At 48.6% G+C, this 7874-nt stretch overlaps 1 long non-coding RNA gene across 1 annotated transcript in view; it reads right to left on the reverse strand.

The window, feature by feature from the left end:
• Positions 1–7874, reverse strand: part of LOC107185092 — a 16767-nt gene that overhangs the window by 5518 nt on the left and 3375 nt on the right. Inside the window, exon 2 of the long non-coding RNA XR_001516012.1 lies at positions 6185–6192. This is a non-coding gene — a long non-coding RNA (uncharacterized LOC107185092). The remainder of the gene's footprint in view (positions 1–6184; positions 6193–7874) is intronic.

Genomic DNA, 7874 nt, shown 5'->3' on the forward strand with positions numbered 1-7874 from the left:
CAAGGTCTTAGGCGCCCCTGTGAAAGGGTCTTTTGACCCCCAAAGGGGTTGCGACCCACAGGTTGAGAACCGCTGGACTAAGGAGAGGACTTCATGAAAGTGGGAGGGACAGTGTGAAGGGAGAGACTGGTCAGTGCAGGAAAGAGAAGAACAAAGGGGAGGAGGAGGGAAATGTCTTCCCCTCTGAGCGTGAAGAGCGAGGCTGGTGCTGATGGAGGAGCTGTGAGTGGGCAGGAGGCTCTGAGCACATGTGACCTGAGGATCTGAGCACCCCGGCCTGAAACTCGTCTACGCGGTTGGGTGTGTAGCTGGTGGGGTCTGGCAATGCCACACAAGTGGAAACGTTCACGGAGCCCGTGAACCAGCTCATGAACCTCACGCTAGGACACCCGCTTTATCGTGGGCTGCGGTGCAGATGCGAAGAGACGAGAATCGGGAGCTCTGTGCCCAGCGACAAGCAAAGGCGTCTGAGACAAGGCCAAGTGAAAGGAGCACGTTGCGTGCCTGTGCACAGCATGAGGTCATTCGACGGGAAAAAGAAAAATGGTGTCTAGTACAGAAAAGTATAAATACCTTATGTGTTGGTCTGTGTGCATCACAGGAATTTAAAAAATTATTTTATGTATTGATTTTTAGAGAGAAGAGGAACACACACACATACACACACATCACACAGAAAGAGCGAGAGACAGCAATTGGTTGTTCCACTTAACTATGCTTTAATTGGTTGACTCTTGTACGTGCCCTGACTGGGAACTGAACCCACACCCTGGGGTATTGGGATGACGCTCTAACCAACTGAGCTGCGCAGCCAGGGAAGAAAATTTTTAGAAGTCCGATGCGCTATCCATTGTGCCACGGAGCCACCTGGAAGAAAATTTTTAAAAACCACTTTACTGTGTGATTTGTATGTGTGATTGACATACAAAAATCTGCACATGTTTAATGTACAAGTTGATGAGCTCACAAGAACTGTTAATAGCTGTTTGGGGCTTAGATTAGAAAGTTGGGGTTCTAAGGGTGGGCACTTTTAACTTATACTCTTCTGTTTGGTGGCATTTTTAGCACAAGCACAAACCAGTGAGCCTGCTAGTTCCAGTAACCACACTGTGTGAACTAAATAGGCAGAACACACGTCTGATAAATATACACAGACAATGGGACCGAATATTTGCAATGAGGTCATCCTAGAGCGTGCGGTACCCTCTCCTTCCTTCCTTCCTCTCTCCCTTATCTGGCCTGAAAGCTCCTCTGGCCTGAGTCACTACATAGTTTAAGTCGGAGGCAACACAGGGCAGTGGGAAGCATGCTGGGCCTGGGGCCATTCACTCGCTGAGTGGCTGCCGGGGCCACTGTGCCAGGCCCAGGCGACTCCTGCTCCCTGGGTGGCCGAGGGCTCTTGGCACTCACTTCCCTGTTCAATGGGCATAACTCTGGCTCTGCCTACATCACCCAGCTGTGAAGGGAAGTGGACAAAGCTTTGAAGGCACCTGGAATCGGAAGGGGAAGAGCCCTACACACAACTTAAGGTTTTTATAAATCATCGTCAGAGGCATTATCCAGGGTCACAGTTTAAAAGTTTAATTCCTGCCCTGACCGGTTTTGGCTCAGTGGATAGAGCATTGGCCTGTGGACCGAAGGGTCCTAGGTTCGATTCCGGTCAAGGGCATGTACCTTGGTTGCGGGCACATCCCCAGATGGGGACGTGCAGGAGACAGCTGATCAATGTTTCTAACTCATCGATGTTTCTAACTTTCTATCCCTCTCCCTTCCTCTCTGTAAAAAAACAGTAAAATATATTTAAAAAAATAAAAGTAAAACCCCAATTCCCTGCAGATGGTGGGTGTGGAATAGTGAAGGGGACAGCCATAAAATGGATATATTTTGGGGTAACAGTGAGTTGCCCTCAGGAATAAAGTCACTTTTGGAAAATGAAACTGGGAAGGATCTGCCCATAGTGGATGAGACCACCAGTTACAGAAGCCCTCCATCCTAAAAGATGGTAAGTGTAGTTTATAGAAAACCTGGGGACACTCAAACCCATTTTGCACCCCAATGTATTGACTGCTTGCTGAAGGCCAGGTCCAGTACTAAGCACGTTACTTACTTAATCCTGTGCCACCCTGTTACCTCCCCTAGACTGAGGAGAAATGTGAGGCACAGAGAAGTTCTGTATCTGCCCAAGGTCAGAGCAGCAATGGAGCATGATTCTAACCCAGAGCCACATGCTGAGCCTCTCAGCTAAAATGGAAGGAGTGCTTGCTCAGGGAAATGGGACTTCATGGACAAGAGTGGTGGTTTTCAACACTGGACTGAAAAATAATGTGGTAAGGTAGTTTCTAAACTTACTAGGTAACAAGAATCTTTATTCTTGTACAGTCATGTCATTGCATCAACAACTTACTGCATATACAATGGTAGTCTCATAAGATTACAGGGGATCTGTAATCCTGCCCTGGCCAGTTTGGCTCAGTGGATAGAGCGTTGGCCTACTGACCAAAGGGTCCTGGGTTCGATTCCGGTCAAGGGCATGTACCTCGGTTGCAGACTTCTCCCCAGCCTGGGTCCTGGTCAGGGCGTGTGCAGGGGGCAACCAATTGATGTGTTTCTCTCACATTTCCTTGGGTGAGGATTAAAACAAAACAAACCAACTTCCTATTGCCTAGTGATACCAGCCTTTGTAACGTCATTGCTCATGGGGGTATGGGGAAGCTGGTGTAGACAATACAGCGCTGATCGTCGTATAAAAGTGCAGCACATACAATGATGTGCAGTGCATGATACTTGATAATGATAATAAACAACTATCTAATGGTTAGTGTACTCACTATGCTATAATTTTATCATTATTTTAACATGTACATTTTCCACTTAATAAAAAAATGTGCTGCCATGGCCCATGTTGCTCAGTGATTATAGCGTGCACAGAAGGGTCATGGTTGCAATTCCTGATCAAGGGCCCATACCTGGATTGCAGGTTTGATCCCCGGCCCAGGTAGAGAGCGTGCTGGAGGCAACCAATTGTTGTCTCTCTCTCTCTCTCTCTCTCTCTCTCCCCCCCTCTCTCCGCCCACTCCCTCCTTTTCACCCTCTCTTAAAATCATTGGAAAAAATATCCTTGGTGAGGATTTTTTTTTAAAAAGTGCTGTAAAACAGGATGCCGTGTTGTAGCGCACACAGGAGCACATGGCTGAAGAGGCAAGAGAAAGGGAAACGGTAGAACCCCCAAGGACATGCACAGTAAAGGGTTTCACGGAAGCTTTTGCAGACCTCCACAAGCTCCTTAGAAAGCATGAAAACATGGACCCCAAACGGGCAGGTTTGTGTTCATAGAGAGGAATGTGCATGGAGCAGCATCTGCTTACAGCAAAGCTAGGATGAGAAGGAGGAGCAAAGCAAGCAAGCACCTCCCCAAGAGGAGCCTCAGGCAGGTCCCTCAGGAGGGTTCTAGGAGGCCTGTTATCCGGGGAGGCCACAGCTCCCAGCCTGCGACTGCCCCTCAAGACCTTCCAGTGGGACTGACGGGAGGTGCCAGACAGTAACACTGGTGATCCTGACCCTGGGGCCCTAGGCTCATGTGAGTGTCTGTGTCTTAGTTTTTAACAAAAAGTTTAAAAAGTAAAAAAAATAAAATAAAGTAGAAAAAAGCTTATAAGAATCTAAACAAAAAATATGTTCGTACAGCTGTATAATGTTTGCGCTTTAAACTGTGTTATTGGCCCTAGCCGATTTGGCTCAGTGGATAGAAGTTTAAAAAATAAAAAAAATAAAAACGTAGAAAAAAAGCTTATAAGAATATAAATTAAAAAATATGTTCGTACAGCTGTATGTTTGCGCTTTAAACTGTGTTATTAGCCCTAGCCGGTTTGGCTCAGTGGATAGAGCGTCGGCCTGCGGACTCAAGGGTCCCAGGTTCGATTCCGGTTAAGGGCATGTGCCTTTGTTGCGGGCGCATGCCCAGTGGGGAGTGTGCAGAAGGCAGCTAGCTGATTGATGTTTCTCTCCCATCGATGTTTCTGACTCTCTATCTCTCTCCCTTCCTCTCTGTAAAGGATCAATAAAATATATTAAAAAATATAAAGTGTGTTATTACAAGAGTCGAAAAGTTAAAAAATGTAAAAGTTGATAAAGTTAAACAGTTACAGTATGCCGAGGTTAACTTATTCAAGAAAGAAAACTATGTTTGATGAGCTTAGTTTAGCCCAAGTGTCTGTGTGTATAAAGGCTGTAGTAGTGTCCAGCAACGTCCCAGCCTTCACATGCACTCACCACTCCTTCACCCACTCACCCAGCAACTTCAGTCCTGGAGCTCCATTCATGGAGAGTGCCCTGTACAGGTGTCCCAATTTTTATCTGTGTTATTGTATTTTATGGTACCTTTTCTACTTTTTTCTGTTGTTGCTAATCCTCACCCAAGGATATCTTTTCCATTGATTTTTAGAGAGAGTGGAAAGGAGGAAGGGACAGGAAGAGAGAGAGAGAGAGAGAGAGAGAGAGAGAGAGAGAGAAATATGAGAGAGACACATCGATTGGTTGCCTCCTATATGTGCCTCGACTGGGGCTGAGGATGGAACCTACCACCAGATATATGCCCTCGACTACGAATCAAACCTGAGACCCTTCGGTGAGTGGGCCAATGTTCTAACCACTGAGAATGCTGGCCAGGGTTTTTCTGTTTTTAGATACATGAATACCATTGTATTACAGTTGCCTGCAGTATTCAGTACAGTAACAGGCTACAGGTTTGTAGCCTGAGAGCAATAAATTACACCATACAGCCCAGGTGTGTAGTAGGTGATACCACCCAGGCCTGTGTAAGTGCACTGTATGATGTTCACACAATGACGAAATCACCCAGCAACACATTTCTCAGAACATGTTGGTCATTTAGCATGACAGCAATTGCTTCTCAGTCTGAAATGTGCATGTGAACCACAGGGGGCCTGATCTAAATGCAGATTCTGCCTCAGTAGGTCTGGATGGGGCCTGGGATTCTGCAACCTCCTTGCTGCTGGCCGGCGGACCACCCTTTGAGCAGCACGGCCTAGGCAGGGATTTTCCCACGGAAAATGAGGATATTAGCTTCTGCTCAGAACTGGACTCACCCATGAGGCAGTTCCCAACAGCTCAAGTCCCTCTTTGAGCCCTCAAACACCTGCATTTCTGGGCCTGCAAAGCTGAGGTGCAGGCCCAGACTCGGGTAACTCCCCTAAGACAGGCAGTTTTTCTCCAGTGTTGTCCATCAAACCCTGACGGGCTGTCCTCAGAGAGCTTTCTCCAGCTGAGGGTGCAGATGAGTGAGGGGCTCGGAGCGGGATAGGGGGTCCTGAGGACAGCAGTGTGGGTGGACTGTGGGACGCGTGTCCTGGCACAATCCCTTGTGCTCTGGAAATGTTTGCTGGGAGAGGGACGGATACGTAAGGGTGTCCGGGAAGACGAGCTGTGTGGCTGGATTCAGGAGTGGGTGGTTTGGTGGGAGAGGAAGGTTGACTTTGCCTCCCGGGTGGTGATGTTTATGGCTGGTCCTCAGTGTGAACTTCCAGGTGGAAGGAGTTGTGTTTTGCGAGGGCATGGGCTGGTCAATCTTGTTGATAGATTAAATCCACAGCAGACTATTTGTTGAATGAATGAATGAGTAAATGAGGAGAAGAACTAGGGAAAGTGATGGAGTGCCTGAAGTTGTTGCCCTCTACCTCCTCCCGGGCCGGCTGTGGGAATGACTCACGTCCTGCTACCCACTCACTTTCTCAGCCTAAAACCACATGTCCTGGGTGTGGCGGCAGTGAGCTGACCCTCCCTGCTTCTGCCGCAGGATCTTCATCACACGCAGTTGCTGAGTTTCCAGCAGTTGCCCTTCCCTCCTTTCCTGGTCTGAGCTGAGAGCCCGGGCTGGAGAAAACAGGGTCTCGGTTTAGGTCTCCAGAGAAGTCGTTCTGAAGACTCGTTCAGGACACGGGGCTGTCCTGCAGCTGGCTCCGGGGGACCGGACGCGTCGGGGCTGTTTCAAGCTCTAAGAGCTGTGCTTCTGCCCCCTCTGTCTGGGTCCTGTGACACCTCACACCCAAATGTGTGAATTCAAACCCCAAAGGGAAGGGACCAGGTGATGAGCAGTCAGGGAGGAGGCACATGAAGTCTGGGGCTGGTGGGCCAACCCCCCACGCCTTGTGTTGGTGGAGGAACAGACCAGTTTGCCTGGCACAGCCAAAACCCAGCTCTTTGTTGCTGTGGGACGCTGGCCTGAAACCACTCCAACCAGTGAGTCTCCCCATTACAGCTTGGCTGTCTGGGTGCATGGACGCGCCTCCCCATTACAGCTTGGCTGTCTGGGTGCTTGGACGCGCCTCCCACTCCATGCTCTCTCTGTCTGGACATTTCAGTGGACCTTTCGGGGCAGAGCCATGGATACTGGGTGCCCAGTCCTGTTTCATGGGGAAGGAGGAAATGTTTGAAGACGGAAGCTGGTCACACCCAGGGCAGGTGGCAGGTGGGAAAGGGTGGTGGTGATGATGACGTGTGGTCCTTGAGACAGCATTTTGAACCGACTGCCTGTAGGATTTGGCCATCGGTGGGTACAAGACAGAGTTCCTTTTTTGAGAAGTCCCAAAAGAACAGATTCCAGTAACTCTAAAACATGGCCAGGCCACTGCGTCAACATTACTTCCGAAGAGAGCATGTGCCCCGGCTTCCTCCCTCTTCTTCCTGGGAAACTGAGGGTGATCTTGGAGTCAGGCCTCCTAGAAACACCCTTTTCTATTCCAACAGGGTTTGGGGAGGTTTAAAATATAGGCTGTAAAAGCAACAGAGAGAATTAACAAAAATAAGGAGGAAAGAAGAGGAAGTAAATGTGTTAACTTAAGTGCAAGAGTTAACACCCAAGGGCATCACATTTGCCTCTGTTCTTACTGACACCCAGGGTTTGAAAAAGCACTTAGTAACTTGAACGTTGTTAGGTTCCTCGCTGGTGTAAAGGTTGCTTCATTGTCTGTGCCTCAGTTTCTTCGCCTATAAAGCAAGGTCAAAGTACGTCATCAGAGGTATACCGAGAACGTCACATGAGGTAACACACACGGAGCACCCAAAACAATGCCCGGCACAGTGGGCATTCAACTGCGTCACAGATATCGTTATTACTACCTCACTCCTCCGGGGCTGCAGTCAAGTGGACGGCAGGGATGGGTAGAGAGGAGGCAGTTCTCTGCTCAAAGGCTCCTCCCTTCTCCTCCCTGGTTATTCCTCCCGATCCCCTGCCGGCTCCCACAAGTCCCAATGGACAGCCTCTGACTTGCCTTTGATCCTGGTCTGGCTCCACAGCACTCCCAGCCCCAATCTGGAGCAAAGTCTACTGTTACACATCTCTTCTGGAACTTGCTTTACATGCAGTCCTTTAGAACATGACTAACGTACTTCCTTAATCTTTCACTATAAACTACGTGACAACCAAAGCATTTGAAACATTTGGCTAAAGCCTATCTTCTCTAATGATAAAAGCGTAATATGCTAGTTAGACCGGATGTCCTTCCAGACGAAGCTGGGGCTGTGAGGGAAGCCCGGGTCCGGGGTGCCAGAGGGAAGCCGGTGCCGGCAGCCAGGGGAAGGAAGGCCTACTCTTGCACGAATTTCATGCATCGGGCCTCTAGTACCTATATGTTAACTAAAAATTAATTAATTTAATTCTGGCAGCCAAAACATACTAGGGGCACTAAAATCACAAGGGGCTTCCCTATAGTCACATGACCAGTGAGTAGCAGAGGCGGTGGTCTGGTATTATAGTCTATGTGTTTAATCACTAGACCAAATGGCTTAAGGTGTTGGAAAGTGTGTGCCAACACCTTGATTCTAACAGAGAAACATACTCTTAGGATCTCTGCCCTCTT

This window comes from Myotis davidii, unplaced genomic scaffold (assembly GCF_000327345.1).
Source record: "Myotis davidii unplaced genomic scaffold, ASM32734v1 scaffold2569, whole genome shotgun sequence".
Lineage (NCBI taxonomy): Eukaryota > Metazoa > Chordata > Mammalia > Chiroptera > Vespertilionidae > Myotis > Myotis davidii.